We start from the raw sequence: 17,918 nt of genomic DNA, 5'->3' as shown, positions 1-17,918 counted from the left end.
CGACCCTCCGACCGGACTACCGCTCGAGACGACAACGACTCACACCGGGCAGACAGGCAACCTGGTTCTCCGTCGCAGCCATCCGGGTCTTCCGAGGATCTCCGCGATAACGCTTACACCATGGAAGCGACCACGTACACCCTGCAAGCGTACGACTGGCCATTCGTGAACGGGCGACCCATCACCTTCGAGCAGCCGTTGCCGTTGGTGTGCGTCTGCGCGAACTGTGAGGTGTTTGCGGCCGATGCTGCACTGCTTCCCTGCCGTCACACCTTGTGTGGTCGGTGCCTCAAAGACGCTTGTGATGCCCACCGCAACGAACACAGGCACTGTTCCGGCTGGTGTCCCCTCGACGGTGCATCCTTCGTGGACGAAGAGGTCGTCGACGTGTACTTCCCTCTGGAGGTTCTTATGGCACTGCGGGTTCGCTGTTTCCATGCCGGTTTCCCCGCAGGGGCGTCTGCGTCAGCAGGCGTTTGGTGTGTTGCGACACCACGTACCCGAGCACACGAGGGTTGGACCCTCCCGCGTGTCGCCGTGCGCGGCTTAGCCGTGTCTGGGGAAAGGGGGATCCTGGAGGCTGAGCCGATGCCGGGTGTTTGGACCTTTAAGGCCCCCCGACGGAGGCAACACGCCTCTTTGGCCTCTGCTTCACATAGACGGCACCCCCGGACTGACCCACCCGGGGGAAATCGGTAGTTGCCTTTTCCTGTCTCTCTCTCCCTCCAGCCTTCGTCTTTCTCTCGCTTTTCATCTTTCCTGTCTTCTCCTTCCTTCCGCTTACTTCCAAATTTTCCAGGCAGCAAGGGTTAACCTTGTGTGATTAGCCAACCTAGGTTATTTCATATTTGGTTATAGTGATGACGTACAGCTGGCGTTTACAGGACCTGTTCTCACAGTCTCTGTAGCGTCCCCTTGTAGGACTCCATGGTGGGTGGCTGGCGTTATTGCCGAAAATTCAATTCCTTTATGGCAACATCCTTCCCTCAACTTCCTGATCGCCCTCAGAAAAGAGGGCGCACCGATGAAGTATTTCAGTTTTTTGGACGACAAAGACCCAACTTCCCACGATTTCACGTCGTTCATTCAGAAAAGCCAGATAAACAAGTACGCACAATCTCCCCATTTCTAGTTTCTAAGTCTTTAACTGAGGCTCTTGGTCCAGGTTACAAGGCATCAAGGATGGCAAGTGGAGATCTCCTTTTGGAGCTCCGTGACCTGAAACAATACGAAAAGCTACCTAATCTAGTGTCTTTTGGTGACTTTCAAGTGACAGTGACTCCACACCGCACTATGAACACTACACGCGGCGTTGTTTCAGATGATGACCTGCTTCAGCTGACAGAGGCAGAGCTCCTAGAGGGCTTCAATGAGCAAAATGTTGTTAATGTGAAAAGAATAAAGATCAGGCGCGATGGTAAAGAAATTCCAACCAAACACCTAATTCTCACCTTCAATTCAAGTGTCCTGCCCGAATCAATCGAGGCCGGGTACATAAAGCTCCGTGTCAGGCCTTACGTGCCTAATCCACTCCGATGTTTCAAATGCCAGCGCTTCGGCCACAGCTCCCAGAGCTGCCGAGGCCGCCAAACTTGTGCTAAATGCAGTGCCAAAGAACACACCACTGAAACTTGTGAGAACGCTCTCCGCTGTGTAAACTGTGATGGGGAGCACGCCGCGTACTCAAGTCGTGCCCATCCTGGAAGAAAGAAAAGGAAATTGTTACAATTAAAGTCACGGAAAATATCACCTTCAAAGAGGCACGCAAGCGGGTTTCATACCTGCCCAAGAAAAGCTTTGCCGATGTGACGCGTCAGGGGGCAGCGTCACAACGGCCTCCGGCGGCTGTCCGGCCCACAGTCAGTGAGTCGGCAGCTATGCCATCTGCCCCCGCGGCGGTTGCAGCTAGCGCTGCGCCGCCAACCCAGCAGACGGGGCCATCGAACCCGAAGGTGGGTGCAGCCGAGGCTGCCCCAACCTCAGAGGCCCCTTCCAGCGCTGGCAACGGCCGGCGCAGCCAAATACCCCAGGGAGCCCCATCGACCTCCGGGCTGGTGGGCGCAGGGGTCTTGCCCTCCAAGGCGGGACCCTCGCTGGTAACTTCCCGCTCGCAAGAGCACGTGTCCGTCGCCTCACAAGAGGCGATGGACACTACACCCATCCTCAAGGCGCACCAAGCGCCTAAGGAGCGGCGAGGCTCCCTCGAGCGCTCCAGAAAGAACAAAACCCCTATTACAGGGCCCCGAAAGGGCTCTGTAATTTAATCACTGAAATCTGCGTAATTAATACTTCTGTTTCCGTATACACAGCACCCATTTGCTCCCAATATGGATACACAAATAATTCAATGGAACATCAGAGGTCTTCTTACGAACCTTGATGATGTGCAAGAGCTTATCCAAAAACACAATCCAATAGTGCTGTGTCTACAGGAAACACACCTAAAACCACAACATACAAACTTTCTCCGACCGTATGTCAAGTTTCGCAAAGATCGCGATGATGCAGTCGTATCATCAGGCGGTGTTGCCATTTTGGTTCATAATAGTATCTCCTGTCAGGGTTTACAGCTACAAACGCCCCTTGAAGCAGTGGCGGTTCGAGCTGTTCTTTTAAATAAACTCGTCACCATTTGCTCGCTTTACGTACCCCCACACTTCAAATTAAACAAGCATGATTTTCAGTCATTTATAGACGAATTGCCAGAACCTTATGTTGTTCTTGGCGATTTCAATGCGCACAGCTCCCTGTGGGGCGACTCTCGTACAGACGCGCGAGGTCGTCTTGTTGAACAGTTCCTCTTTTCTTCCAGTGCGTGCTTGCTGAATAAAAAGGAAGCCACATATTACTCTCTAGCAAACAGAACATTTTCTTCAATAGATCTTAGTATAGTTTCCCCGTCTATACTGCTCGAACTTGAATGGGAAGTTACGAAGAAACCTTACGGGAGCGACCACTTCCCTATACTGATAAGATCATCTAAAGAAAACGAATATCCTCCGCAAGCTCCTAGGTGGAAGATAGACACAGCCGACTGGGAGAAATTTCGAACTCTCACTAACATCTCATGGGCCGACATGTCTTCTCTAGAAATTGATGCTGCTGTAGAGTATCTTACATCATCCATAATAGATGCCGCATCAAAATGCATATCCGAAGTGAGTGGCCTGGCATGCAAACGACGTGTACCGTGGTGGAACAGCGAATGTAGGATCGCCCGTAAGAATCAGAACAAGGCGTGGGGGTTGCTACGCGCTTCTCCCACTGCAGAGAATCTTATGAACTTTAAAAAAATAAAGTCCCAAGGCAGGCGAACCCGCCGACAGGCCAGAAGAGAAAGCTGGCACAAGTTTTTATCAAGTATTAACTCGTTCAGGGATGAGGCCAAAGCCTGGAACAGAGTAAATAGGATTAGAGGGCGGCAAACACATGCACTCCCCCTTGTAAACACACAGGGAGATACACTACAAGACCAGGCAGACTCACTTGGGGAATATTTTGAGAGCGTGTCAAGTCCAACAAATTATACACAATCCTTTCTCAAATACAAAGAAACAGAAGAACGTAAGCCATTAACAAGAAAAGGTCGAGAGAATGAGCCTTACAACCGTCCCTTTAGCATTGCCGAGCTAAGAGCTGCCTTGATCACATGCAAGAGCTCTGCACCAGGACCTGACAGAATTATGTACGACATAATTAAGAACGTACACACTGATACACAATTGACTTTACTTGCACTTTTTAACACTATTTGGGCTGCTGGGTATCTTCCACTTGCATGGAGAGAAGCGATTGTGATTCCCATTCTGAAGCAAGGTAAAGATCCTTCGTTGGCGTCAAGTTACCGCCCGATAGCCCTCACAAGTTGCATTTGTAAGCTGTTTGAGAAAATGGTTAATCGGCGGCTCATACATTTCCTGGAATTAAACCAAATGCTTGATCCCTTTCAGTGTGGCTTCAGGGAAGGGCGGTCCACAATTGATCACCTTGTGCGCATTGAGGGAAACATTCGCGACGCCTTTCTACATAAGCAATATTTCCTATCCGTGTTCCTAGATATGGAGAAGGCGTACGACACAACGTGGCGCTACAGAATCTTGAGAGACTTGTCGGGAATGGGCATCCGTGGCAATATGCTCGCCCTAATAGAAAGCTATTTGTCCAATCGTACCTTCCGAGTAAAAGTCGGTAATGCACTGTCACGTCCTTTTACGCAGGAAACTGGTGTACCCCAGGGAGGTGTGCTAAGCTGCACTCTTTTTATTGTTAAGATGAACACACTACGTGCTTCACTGCCACCGGCCATTTTTTATTCCGTATACGTCGACGATATACAAATAGGTTTTAAATCCTGCAACCTCGCAGTATGCGAGAGACAGGTACAGCAGGGCCTGAACAAGGTTTCCAAGTGGACTGACGAAAACGGATTTAAGATCAACCCCCACAAAAGCACTTGTGTTCTTTTTACTAGAAAGAGAGGCCTGGTTCCAGATCCGTGTGTTCAACTGTGTGGACATCAAATACCCATAAACAAAGAACACAAATTTTTAGGTATTATACTAGACTCCAAGCTTACTTTTATACAGCACATTAAATATCTTAAAGAAAAATGTCTAAGGACAATGAACCTACTTAAAATTCTATCCCACTCAACATGGGGTAGCGACAGGAAGTGTCTGATGAATGTTTATAAGAGCCTAATTCGATCACGATTGGACTATGGTGCCGTCGTATATAACTCTGCCGCTCCGAGCGCACTAAAGATCCTAGATCCTATCCACCATCTAGGTATCCGCTTAGCCACTGGTGCTTTCAGAACAAGCCCGATTGAAAGCTTATACGCGGAATCAAATGAATGGTCGCTCCATCTACAGAGAAGTTACATAAGCCTAACATATTTCCTAAAAATACACTCCAATCATCAACATCCATGTTTTAACACTGTTAACGATATGACCTGCACTACACTATTCCATAATCGTCCTTCTGTAAGAAAGCCTTTCTCGCTTCGAGTGAGGGAGCTTAGTGATGAGATACATGTCCCACTCCTCGAGCTTCGCCTAATGCATCCAACCAAGTTGTTACCGCCTTGGGAGTGGCAGGTCATAGAATGTGACATATCCTTTTTAGAAATAACAAAACACGCACCAGAGACCGAAATCAGAATGCATTTCCTAGAACTACAGTACAAGCACTCCTGCGCAGATTTCTACACAGACGCTTCGAAGTCAAATGCCGGGGTATCCTATGCAGCAGTCGGCCCATCCTTTTCGGAATCCGATATACTGCATCCCGAAACAAGCATCTTTACGGCCGAGGCCTACGCATTACTCTCTGCCGTGAAGCATATAAGAAGATCAAAACTTTCAAAAGCAGCGATCTATACAGACTCTCTAAGCGTCGTGAAGGCCTTAAAGTCACTCTACAAACATAAAAATCCCGTATTCAATGAACTGTATTCGGCATTATGTAAAGCGTACTCATCTAACCAGAATATCATAATATGCTGGGTCCCTGGCCATAGGGGAATCGAAGGCAACGTTCTCGTGGACGAGATGGCCACGTCAATCACATCGCAAGCTGTTAACCCTACCGCTGATGTGCCTGTCACAGACCTGAGGCCTTTCGTACGAAACAAACTGCGAAGTCACTGGCAGTGCACGTGGGACGCGCAAACAAATAACAAACTGCACGTTATAAAGCCCCGGTTAGGTTTTTGGCCCTCCCCAACAAAATCTCGGCGAACAGAAGTCCTATTCTGTCGCCTCAGAATAGGACACACATTTGGGACCCACAACTTTTTACTCATGGGAAACGATCCTCCAACCTGTGGTAGATGCGGTGAGAGGCTGACCGTGCTCCATGTCCTCTTGGAGTGTCGGAAAGCCGAACCTGAAAGAAAGAAACATTTTCCGCTAGCATACCGTTATTACATCCCTCTGCACCCGGCTATGTTTCTTGGTCATGAACCGCTTTTTAATACCAAGGCAGTCCTCGACTTCTTAAAAGATGTAGTTCTACACGTCATAAGCCCATTAAATTCGTAGAGCATCCTCGCTCCAGAGGATGCCGCTGCGATAATTGTTTTAAATAGCACATGCCTCCAGGCCCTTGTGTCTCAAGGGCTCTAAGGAGGCATTAGTGCTATAGCATATCTTATATAACCTGATATATCTTTAGACATCATATCATTCTTTTTAATTGTCTTATTGTTCATAGTACACTTCATAAGTCATCGCCATAATCTTATTATAAAGATTTTACGCACTTTAGCGCTACCATTTTTAAGGCCCTTCTACAGCCACGGCACACCAACTTCTTAGTACTCATGATTTCACTGCAAACAAATTAACACGGACATGGCGCTCTTTGGCCATATCTGGCCCTTGCGCCACTAACCCACACACATCATCATCCATGCCGGTTTGGGCTGCACGTTCGACGGAGTGCTCGGAGATCTTCAGGATCACCTGCAGGAATGCCTCTTCGGAACCAGGGCCTTTGTGTTGACGACTCGGTGTTTGTAGCATCGCTGGCGCCTACGCCCGGTGTCACCGGTAGATCTAGCCCTGTGGCGCCTAATACGGGCCGCATAGACCACTTCAATTAGGTAGCCTGTGACCACGTGCGTTGAACTTCGAAGCAGCGGCCTTTGAAGATATGCCTGTACCGCTCGAGTGCGTAATAAATATTGTTTGTCCTTTTCCCAATTGCTCCATTATTCGCGTGCCATGCGGTGGTCGGCTGGAAACGGCCTGAACAGCTGCAGCACGTTGATTAGGTACATACCAGGTGTTCTTTTTTTCATTCTTTTTTTCTCATTGAGGATATACAAAAGAAAGCGGCTAGGTGTCTAGCGAACGTGGCCTTTCTTCCCGTGGCTGGGTTCCTGGTTGGGCATATATTTGTCAGTATTTAGTAAAACTATAGTATATAGTAAAACTTGCAATAACTGGCTTTATATCGAGCCCGTCTGATGACGTAATAAGTAACGGCAATGAGCTTATGAGTTATCCGCGTTAAAAAAAAGCTGTAGCTAAAAGTACGCGTATTACACTCCTTCCAATAGTTTTGAGGTACGTTACAAGTATTCGTCATTGCTTTATGGATGCAACAGCGAGGTTTCTCTTTCGTGTTCTCCAAGATTCAATTTCAGATGCTTCGCTAATAAGTAATTTTAAGAGGTACACTGTGATTTCCCTCGCGTCAACTTCTTCTATTCTCTGGTGCAGCGTGCCTCTTTCGAGGCAGCCCCCTCTGATGGGCATGATCTTCACTGCAGTAACAACTACCGCGAGTGCGATCATTGAAATCCATATGGTGCCTCCCCGATACCGCGCTATGACAGCGAGTGCTTATCGCAACTTGAGCACAAAGATGCAATGACGCTTCTCTACCTATTCACTGAGTGATTGATGGCCATGCGATCGCTTTGCAGCACTTGACATTTACACAGATGTCAAAGTCGCAACTGCAATACAGAAATTAACAAAATCAGTAACTAAGCAAACCATAGCAGCGTCACTCAACACCGTATGGTAAGTGCCGCTGATTGTTCTTTTAGTCGCCCGCACTTTTCGTTCGCAAACCGGCGTGAGTGAACCGCGTGGTACTGCTGGCTTTTTCGCTCAAAGCTGTTAGTTCTTGAAACTTCTTCTGGAGACGGCTTTAATGACAGCCCTACGCAAATCACTAATATAAACTTAAACGTTGGTAGCCCAAGTTACGGCGTCGTATAAGACGTGGCTTTCTTTTACGTTTAAAAACATTTTCGCACTTTCCAGTCCAATACACACACTGCGACATTGGTGCTGCTAGATTCGCCTACATCAAGTAGATTATGCTGTATAGACGGGGTTCTGCGCAAACTTCATTCAGAATAGACCTACAGTATCTCGCTTTGATCGTAATCAGTGGCTCTTTGCGCTCAGTGGGTTATAATAAAGAATTCGTTTCTAGGAACGCGGAAATCTACAAAAATCTTGCGGCAGACATCATAATAGTTTGCACTCGGCGGTTAAAGTCCTATCTCGACTCGCACATTAGTAATAAGGTACGCGCTTCACTTTCTGCAATGATTGTGCGGAGGTCACGGATAATTACAGCGGCCAACAGGGTGACCCGTAGACGACCAGGTAGCTCAAGAGGGCATTGTGCACATTCCACGCGGCGGGTCGCAAGCAAGTTTCTCGCGTCGCCTTTCTTCTCGGCGTCGCCCATGTCATGTATGCAACGCTCCGAGGCGACCCCGACGTGGTGGCGAAGAAAAAGCAAAGAAAGCTTCCCTTTGAATCAATTTCTAAAGTATTCTAGATATTTCTAAGCAATAAGTGCCTTCGCCTCATCCTCATTCTCAATCATGAATGCACCGACCCACCAGCTCCGCCATGACCTGTTGCCATCAGCGAAACAGGCAAAACATGGGTGCCACGAGCGATCTTGTTATCGGCTGTTACTCGTCGAAATGTCCTCGGTTATTTTCTGCACCGATGGAACTCATTTCATTATCAATCTCGTCGTGTTTCCTCTATTGACCGCGTTTATTTTGCGCTGTCTTTTCTGATTGAATTTGCACCAACTAGGTAACATTCATACCTTTTAAACGAAGAAAGAAGTTACCCCATGCTAGCGATTATTTATTTAGCTGGTAAATTACTGTGTGAAAAGATATTTTGCCTTAGAGATATTTCATATGTAAATCTTGACACAAACGCACATTTCCTTCGCATAAGCACTTTTTTTCATGGCTTTCTTCTGCGCCGTTGACTTAACGATACAACGTTTGCTATGCTGCTGGGGCATTTCAATTGCGAAAATAATTCTTTTAGCTGGATCTAGATCGGATGTTGTAGGTGCCCTTCAACACAAAGTACTTGTGGAAAACTGTCACCGTAAATTTTACACACGTAGTCGGGCGGCCACAGAAAATCATGCCTCGACAGTTCAGGGAAGCGGAGGAGGAAACAGCGCTGTGCCCCCGCTGTTATAAATTTTTTTGCCGTACGTGGTTGTCTGTGGTTGTCTATGGAATTCGTCCTGTAGGCACGACTCGAAAGACCCCCCCCCCCCTCTCAACACAATGTAGCTCGTTTGCACACAAATAGCGACAGAAGACCATTACAGTACGCGCAATAAAATATTGCTTCAATAAATGTAGAAGTCTAGGTAGTGATAGAAATGCTGTCTTTCGAATTTCTGCACTCATGTTTACTGAAAGCAATATTAAATCAGAAGAAAGAGTAAAGAACGTAAATGATCATTCGTTTGGAAGGATATGTTGTAGCAATAAATAGTTCGTACAAGGATACACTTTCAAAATGATTCTTTTTTTTTTTGTCGGTGTAGCCATTCTCTCTGATGGTGTCAGGAGATGGATAATGTAAACGCATCTATGCATTTATTATCTCGCTCGTTCCCGATATCAGCAAGAGCCTATAACAAAGGCAGCGGTGAACCGGACGCTTAGTGCCTCTTTCCTTATTATTATTATTATTATTATTATTATTATTATTTGCTGCTTATGATCACCAAGCGTGTATTGCCACCAAACTCAGCGAAAAAAAATATCTGCAAGCTGAGACAAAGTAACCTAGCGCTAAGAAGACTAATGGAAAAAAGAAAGTCGGTACAGGACAGAGCGCTAGTGTCCTGTCCTGTCGCAACTTTTTGTTTCCGTTAGCCTTGTTAGCGCTAGTAACTATGTCTCAGCAAGTGCGTCAACATCAACTAGTCCAACTTTCTGCGTTAGTTTCCCGCAAGCAAGGAGACGTTTCGCGTGCGCGCCTAACCTGACGGTGACTTGCAAAAAACCTATATTCGCGCATGTTGGCGCAGGATGCCGGTACGACAAACGTTCGAGTAATCTGCGTGGTAATTTATGCCGATCTGTGTTGTCCACGCGCCGTTCTCTCCGCCAGAAGCAAGTGTACATCACCGACGACCCGCAAACCGACTATGCACGAGATGCGATATCGAGCTACTGTCTCGTCTCCGAGACACTCGGGCACCAAGTCATATAATAACACAAAAATAATAATAACAACTTTATTCAGATCAATGTAAAGACGGGTATGCGACAACGTCTGTATCCTTAGCCATAGGCTAGCTGTGTATCCGCGCAGTTATACGAAGAAATATGCACGATTCAGACACGGACACAATCCTTTTATTCTTTTGTTTTGTTTTGGATCTATGATACGCTACCGCAACCCAGTGAGCCATGGGTCTCGTTACGAAAGTTTTTACACGCAAGCAGGAGCAACCGATTATACATGCAATGGATGAGACATTTTTGTCACACGTTAGTGTTGAGATTGACAACCTTATACTCGTGTTTTCTTTTTTTTTTTTCACCAGGAAGATCGATTAATATCGGGCGATGGCTCTTTATTGCCCGAATGTGACATTTGTGGCAGAAAAAAAAAAAAACTGTTGAAACGTGTACCACGGCGCCGTGCGTTCTGATACAACGATTGGAGACGAGATGTGCGGTTGCTGTTCGCCATCGGTCGTATTCGGTACCAAAAAAAAAAAAAGAACCCTGTAAGCAAAGATCAGATTCCCAAGCAGTTCGCCCAGAGCGACACAGAAAGCGACGTCGGTCACTTCCCCGTGCCTGCGGCCGTGTATTCAACGCTCAGAGAAAAGAAGCACAAACTTTTTTTTTAGGAAGAGCAACGCGTTTGACATTAAAGATCGCAAATTTGTCGGATATACGTGATTTCCCGTTGTGGTCACAGAGTAAAGCATTCGCTCTGCGGAGAGCTAAGCCTAGCTTTGCCGCACCACAGCGTTGTACGTAGAGTGGTCTGAGCGTAACGGATCTTACAGTGCAAGCTACAAACGCCGATGTTCTTTTTTCTTGTTTTTTTCGTCTAATCTCGAACGCCACTGAAGCGCCGCACCAGCCACGTCGGAGGCCAATGCATGGTGTTGCACGTAACTTGAGCCGGACATTAAACATATGTAAATGTAGCTAGACCGAACCAAGGTAACAGTTCGATACATTGCAAACATTCCGTACTCACCACACACTGGCGTTGCATTCCAGACCTATAAGATAACGGCCTCTCCTCACATGTACAACTTTCGTATTCTGCGCTCGTTTTATTTTTCGGTGCGCTCCTTTCACGATTTTCTTACACACACAAACACACACACACACACACACACACACACACACACACACACACACACACACACACACACACACACACACACACACACACACACACACACACACACACACACACACAGCGTCATTAAAACCCGCACTAAGTAACATATGCATGCGAAACATGGACATGTGGTTTACACCGCGTTTCCGCACGAACTACAAGTTACAAACCCTTGAACATAATTTACCTAGTATCTTAAACAGATACAAGCCCACTATGGGCTTTACTTTGAGACAGCTTAAAGAATATTTCCGAAACATGTAGCCTTATAATACTGTTAACTATCAGGATGCAATGCAGACTTCACAAGTGGTTTTATTTTCAATCTTGACTAAACTTCGAACCTATATTATTGTTGGAAATGGATATGTTATAAATTTTCACAGTTGGTATATCTATGAGCTGTTGAAGTAAAATCGGTATATATGTGTGTTAGTATTATGTGGGTATCTGTGAAAGAATATGTGCATGTCACCTGCATGTGTTCATTAATGGCTATGATTTATCGTTGGTCTGTTCCATCTCCTAAATATCGCCACTGCTAAAAATTTCCAGGTTGCCCGGGCCCAGTAAACCTGTAAAAAAAATAGCTTTTTTGAACAGGTATCACTACCAGAAATGTCTGTGTTTTCTGCAACATAAAACTGAAAAGAAATGCTATTTTCCCTCTCTTGGAGATACCCGGAGGATCGTTTACATCACGCCAAATTAGACCATCCTACTTAATTAATTTAATCAACTTCTAGAACATTATAACTAGATGAAAAGTGTCAATGAGAAAATTGTAGAGCAACGTGAAAAACTCCCGATGCAGCTTTCTGTGGCTCAGCACGTGCTACATAAAAGTGTTTTTCCGATTGTGATAGAGTCTCGCGAATACACCTGAGATTCTTTCGAGCGATGCCATAGTCGCAAAGCTACTGCGGCGGGCAAAAAAGTGTTGATTTGATGTGCGACCGCTACCGTAGTGTCGCCAAGACCCTGCAGTGCGCTTTAACAATGCAGCTCTGCTTCTTCACGCCCTGCGTTAGTGTCCGCTTGACATACTTCCGTGGTGCTTATTTTTGAGAAATAGCAGAAGCGTACCGGGCCGCACCTTTAACTGAAGTTCCCCTAGTTTTCCCGGAACCCTTCTTGTGTTGCAGCGGCCGCGTTCCCGCGCCTTCTCACGTCTCCTTTTGCCTATCCCCTACCACCCTCCCACCCCATAGCACGGGAGCGGCCTCTTCTCCCCCTCCTCTGTAAAGTTCTATCAACGTCCCCCCTGGACTCGCACTTTTGTAATAAGGTAAGCGCTGCAGTTTCTGGAATGATTGTGGAGGGGTCACGGATAATGACAGCTTTAAGGAGGTAGATTTGTTGACGACCAGGGAGCTCCAGAGGCCATTGTGCACATTAGACGCGGTGAGGTCCAAAGTAGGTTCACGCATCGCCTTTTCTCTATGCCTCGCTCTGTCATGTCTGCAATGCTCTAAACATAATCCGACGTGGTGGGGCAGACAGCACCACTGGGAAATTTGAAAGACGAGGCAAAGAAAGTTACCCTTTGAATCAAGTTCTAAAGTATTCTAGATGCTTCTTGGGTACTGGCGCGTACACACACCAGAAACAAGGAAGCAGACGGGCTCTGTCCCGTCTCCTTTCTTTTTTCTTGTGTGTCTTTGCGCCTAGTACCCAAGAAGAATTGTGATCAACTGGCCCAACAAGACGACCTTTTAACGCGATAGCGTTAAGGAGCTCGTGTCGCAGAAAAGCCGGTGTCGTCGGCGTCGGTGTCGGTGTCGGCGTCGGCGTCCGCGGCGTTGGCCGTGAGCGATAAATCACGGCAGGCACTTCATAAATAAAAAGCAACTTCCAAGATGGGCTGGGTGGGAATCGAACCAGGGTCTCCGTAGTGTGAGACGGAGACGTTACCACTGAGCCACGAGTTCGATGCTTCAAAGCGGTACAAAAGCGCCTCTAGTGAACGCCTTAGAAACGAGCTGTTTCTAAGGCTCAGGCGTGCGTCGCTTGCTCAGGCGCACATTTCGTTGTCGCGCCGAACGCTGCGTTGCTCGACGCTCACCGCGTCCGATGTGGGGCGCGTAGTCGCTGCGCCGTAGCCCATTGTCTTCCACCCCTTGGCGGGTCGACGGGAACGCTGTCGCGTTCCACTCTTGAAGGCGAAGCTTAAGCGTCCTCCAATTTTTATTCTAGATGTTTTAAATCAATAAATGACTTCGTGACACCCTCAATGTGAATCATTAATTTGTCTGCACAGCAGCTCTGCCATGACCTGTTGCCATCAGCAACACAGGCAAGACATGGGTGCCGCAGACGATTTTGTTATCGGCTGTTACTCGTAGAAGCGCCCTCGGTTATTTTCTGCCACAATGGAAATAATTTCATTATCAATCTTGTCCTGTTTCCTCTCTTGTCCGTATTTATTTTGCGCTGTCTTTTCTCCATGGATTCTTACCAACGAGCTGGCATTAATACCCTTTAGAAGAACAAAGAACTTCCTCCTGATAACGATTATTTATTTAGCGGGTAAATTACTGTATGAGAACATATTTTACCTTAGAGACATTTAATATGTACCGCAGGCTGGTACGAAATGCAAAGCTAGACACAAAAGCGCATTTCCTTCGCATAAATATTTTTTTTTTCATTTTCATGGCTATCTTCTGCGCCGCTGACTTAACGATGCCGCATTAGCTATGCTGTCGCGGCGTCTCAATGGTCAAAATAATTCTTTGAGCTCGATCTGGATCGGATGCTGTAGGTGCCCTTAAACACAAAGAACTTGTGGCAAACTATCACCGCAAAGTTTACACACGTAGTTCGTCGGCCACCGCAAATCATGCTTCGACAGTTCAGCGAAACAGAGTACACAGCACTGTACCCCCGCAGTTGTACAATTTTTACGGTAGGCGGTTGTCTATGGAATGCGTCCTTTAAGCACGAACGACAAGACCTCCCCCCCCCCCTCCCCCTCCATTATTGTGGCACACTCTAGCCCCGTCCCGTTTAAGCCTTCGCAGTTACGCACGTCGAGCAATATTAACTTGAAAAAGTACGCAAGGCTGTTTTTCAACGGAAAACGTCCTGTTTCTGCCTCAAATGCGCTCTATCTACCCTTTCTCTTCCCCACCGAGGAGGAAGCACAAATGCATTTGCAATTACTCCAAATTTCTCGTTCTTGAAATAGCCCACGCCCTACTCTTGTTGACCCAGCGAAGCATTGTTATCAATGAATAGACTTTAGCATTACCATGCCCTCTCAGAATAGTTGGGGGTGTACCATTGTGGGATGGTTAAGGCGGTGCTGCTGAATGGGTACAATACAGCGTTATGCCAGCATGTGGTTGAAATTCTTTTGGCAATATTGGCAACGTGAGGCCCCCTCCAGTGAATAAATTAATATACATTTCTGCAATTTTAATATCGTCACCAGGACACTACAACTTCTCACGCAAGTAATTACCACGTCCTTCAGTAATATTCGAGAAACTGAAGAACAGCGTTTCATCACACCGGATATTACAGACGTATTTGAACCGGGAGAAATAAATGTTTTCAAATGGGACGCGTCAACCTCGAACAGCTGGCACAAGCATTTGCTATAAAGATTTGATTATATGAGTGTGGCACGATATGCATTTCAGACTTTTTATTTCACGACATTCATTACCACGTGACCAGGAGGGGCAAGCGTCCCTGCCCGCCAATAAAACCACGCGCACAACAATAGAAGCCAACAAAAGTTAAGCATATCGAGCGAAATTTATCACCGTTGCCAGGCAACGCTGCTCCTCGACGAGACACTCTCGTCACCAGGTGTGGACCCACGTTCCCCTTTCCCAGCCAGAAAGGAAGGGCGAGCACTAAGCCGTTCGAGAAATCACACCAAAATGTACTATCTTCATAGTTCCCCACACTAGGCGACAGAGACGCATTGTACCATGTCATTCATCAGCTTTTAGGTATGTCAAACCGTTGCAGAATATAGGCGTGTGCACGGTACAGGTATAATAAAGGCCGAGATACCGAATGAGAACAACACCCCAGTCACAGGGGTCAAAGTACTTTGATCGAAACATATAAACATTCATACAAGTGCATCAAATGGAGGTCCATTCGAAGTCCGCGTTTGTCCTTTCAAATCTCAAGGGACGAATTTTGAACCTGGAGGGCGGCCAAAAGACGAAAAAAAAATCGGAATAAATATGGAAGTTCAATTTTTTTTAGATGAAAAGTTACGCAGTTCCCACGCAGTGTTTGAATCGATGTAAGCGACGCTTTCTGCACCGGCTGTTTTGATTGACGATAATTAGTGAGAATGTCGGCAGCGAAAGCCTAACTTCTGCAACGCTTAGCGCGTTGATATTAAATGTTACCTTGAGTGCACCACTGCTGTTTGTATATATATATATATATATATATATATATATATATATATATATATATATATATATATATATATATATATATATATATATATAGGCGAACTTCAAGTAGGCGCACCTTATTCGTTTCGGTTATTTCTTTATAAACATTTGTTTGTTCATAAATATTTGTATCTGTTTGTACGTGCCTTCCGCCTTTAAACAGCCTGTACTATTAGCACTTACAACATATAGTGTAAAAGCAACTAGTTTAAAAATGCGCAGCCATGCTTCTAAAGACATTTACAGAAAGCACCATAGCTGAAAGAGTGTCAATAACTTGGTCTATTGTCAGGTGGGAGCAGCTGGTTGAGAGGTATGCGGACATGGTTAGGCCAATTACTATAGCTTGAATTTTTTCCCCCAAGTACCGAGAATTGAGAGAGTTGGAATATCTTCGTGAACTTCAGCCTCGATTTTGTTTCTTCTTTCTGTAGTTGTAGCGCTGACAGCTGACGAATGAATTGCTATTTGCCTTTCCTGGAAATGTTCACCCCTCCTTGGATGATGAGCGTGTATGTGACCCACTCTCTCTCTCTCTGCTGCCGGCATTGCTTCCACTGTTGCTCCAAACACGTACGGAGATTGGTTAATTTTTCAAACCCACTCTCCCACAACTTGTGACCAATCACGACCCCGAAGGGAGGCCTCACCTACCATGCTATAAAAGGCACAGTGCGCATGTCGGCGACACTCTTCTCGTCTCTCAGCTCGTCCGAATCAGACCGACGTGACGTCACGCACATCCTCGCCGCGAACGACCTTGACGACCTGCGGCTGGCCTTAGACGAAGCCAGCGAGGCGCCCATCATTGCCCCATCGTCTTGCAAGCATCAGCTTCGTCAAAGGCGCGCTCTTCAAACTCGGTTACCACCAACCACCTAGGGAGCCACAACTTCCAGGGAGGAACGGAGAATCTGTCCGTCGCCGACCCTCCGACCGGACTACCGCTCGAGACGACAACGACTCACACCGGGCAGACAGGCAACCTGGTTCTCCGTCGCAGCCATCCGGGTCTTCCGAGGATCTCCGCGATAACGCTTACACCATGGAAGCGACCACGTACACCCTGCAAGCGTACGACTGGCCATTCGTGAACGGGCGACCCATCACCTTCGAGCAGCCGTTGCCGTTGGTGTGCGTCTGCGCGAACTGTGAGGTGTTTGCGGCCGATGCTGCACTGCTTCCCTGCCGTCACACCTTGTGTGGTCGGTGCCTCAAAGACGCTTGTGATGCCCACCGCAACGAACACAGGCACTGTTCCGGCTGGTGTCCCCTCGACGGTGCATCCTTCGTGGACGAAGAGGTCGTCGACGTGTACTTCCCTCTGGAGGTTCTTATGGCACTGCGGGTTCGCTGTTTCCATGCCGGTTTGGGCTGCACGTTCGACGGAGTGCTTGGAGATCTTCAGGATCACCTGCAGCAATGCCTCTTCGGAACCAGGGCCTTCGTGTTGACGACTCGGTGTTTGTAGCATCGCTGGCGCTTAGCTAGGCCTGGAGTCACCGGTGGATCTAGCCCTGTGCCGCTTACGACGAGCCGCATAGATCACTTCAATTAGGTAGCCTGTGACCACGTGCGCTGAACTTCGAAGCAGCGGCCTTTGAAGATATACCTCTACCGCTCGAGTGCGTAATAAATATTATTTTTCCTTTTCCCAATTGCTCCATTATTTGCGTGCTTTGCGGTAGTCGGCTGGAAACGGCCTGAACAGCTGCAGCACGTTGATGAGTTACATACCAGCTGTTCTTTTTTTCATTCTTTTTTTTTCTCATTTAGGATATACAGAAGAAAGCGTCTAGGTGTGTAGCGAACGTGGCCTTTGTTCCCCGTGGCTGGGTTGCTGTATGGGCATATACTTGTCAGTATATAGTAAAACTATAGTATATAGTAAAACTAGCAATAAGTGGCCTTATATCGAGCCAGACTGATGATGCACAAAGTAATGGCAATGAGCGTATGAGTTTTCCGCGTTAAAGAAAGCTGTATCTAAAAGTACGTATTACACTCCTTCCAATATTTTTGAGGTACGTTACAAGTATTCGTCATCGCCTTTATTGATGCAACTGCGAGGTTTCTCTTTCGTGTTCTCCAAGATTCAATTTCAGATGCTTCGTTAATAAGTAATTTTAAGAGGTACACTGTGATTTCCCTCGCGTCAACTATTCAATTCTCTGGTGCAGCGTGCCTCTTTCGACGCAGCCCCCTCAGATGGGCATGATCTTCACTGCAGTAACAACTGCCGCGAGTGCTATCATTGAAATCCATATGGTGCCTCCCCGATCCCGCACTATGACAGCGAGAGCTTATCGCA

General features: G+C 46.9%; 1 protein-coding gene across 1 annotated transcript in view; it reads right to left on the bottom strand.

Moving 5' to 3' along the window:
- The window catches only part of LOC142558154 (uncharacterized), a 261,951-nt gene that overhangs the window by 81,532 nt on the left and 162,501 nt on the right, over window positions 1-17,918 (bottom strand). The window lies entirely within an intron of this gene.

Source organism: Dermacentor variabilis, chromosome 9 (genome assembly GCF_050947875.1).
Source record: "Dermacentor variabilis isolate Ectoservices chromosome 9, ASM5094787v1, whole genome shotgun sequence".
NCBI classification, from domain to species: Eukaryota; Metazoa; Arthropoda; class Arachnida; order Ixodida; family Ixodidae; genus Dermacentor; species Dermacentor variabilis.
The sequence above is the reverse complement of the archived record's forward strand: the minus strand, read 5'-3'. Positions and strand labels throughout refer to the sequence as shown.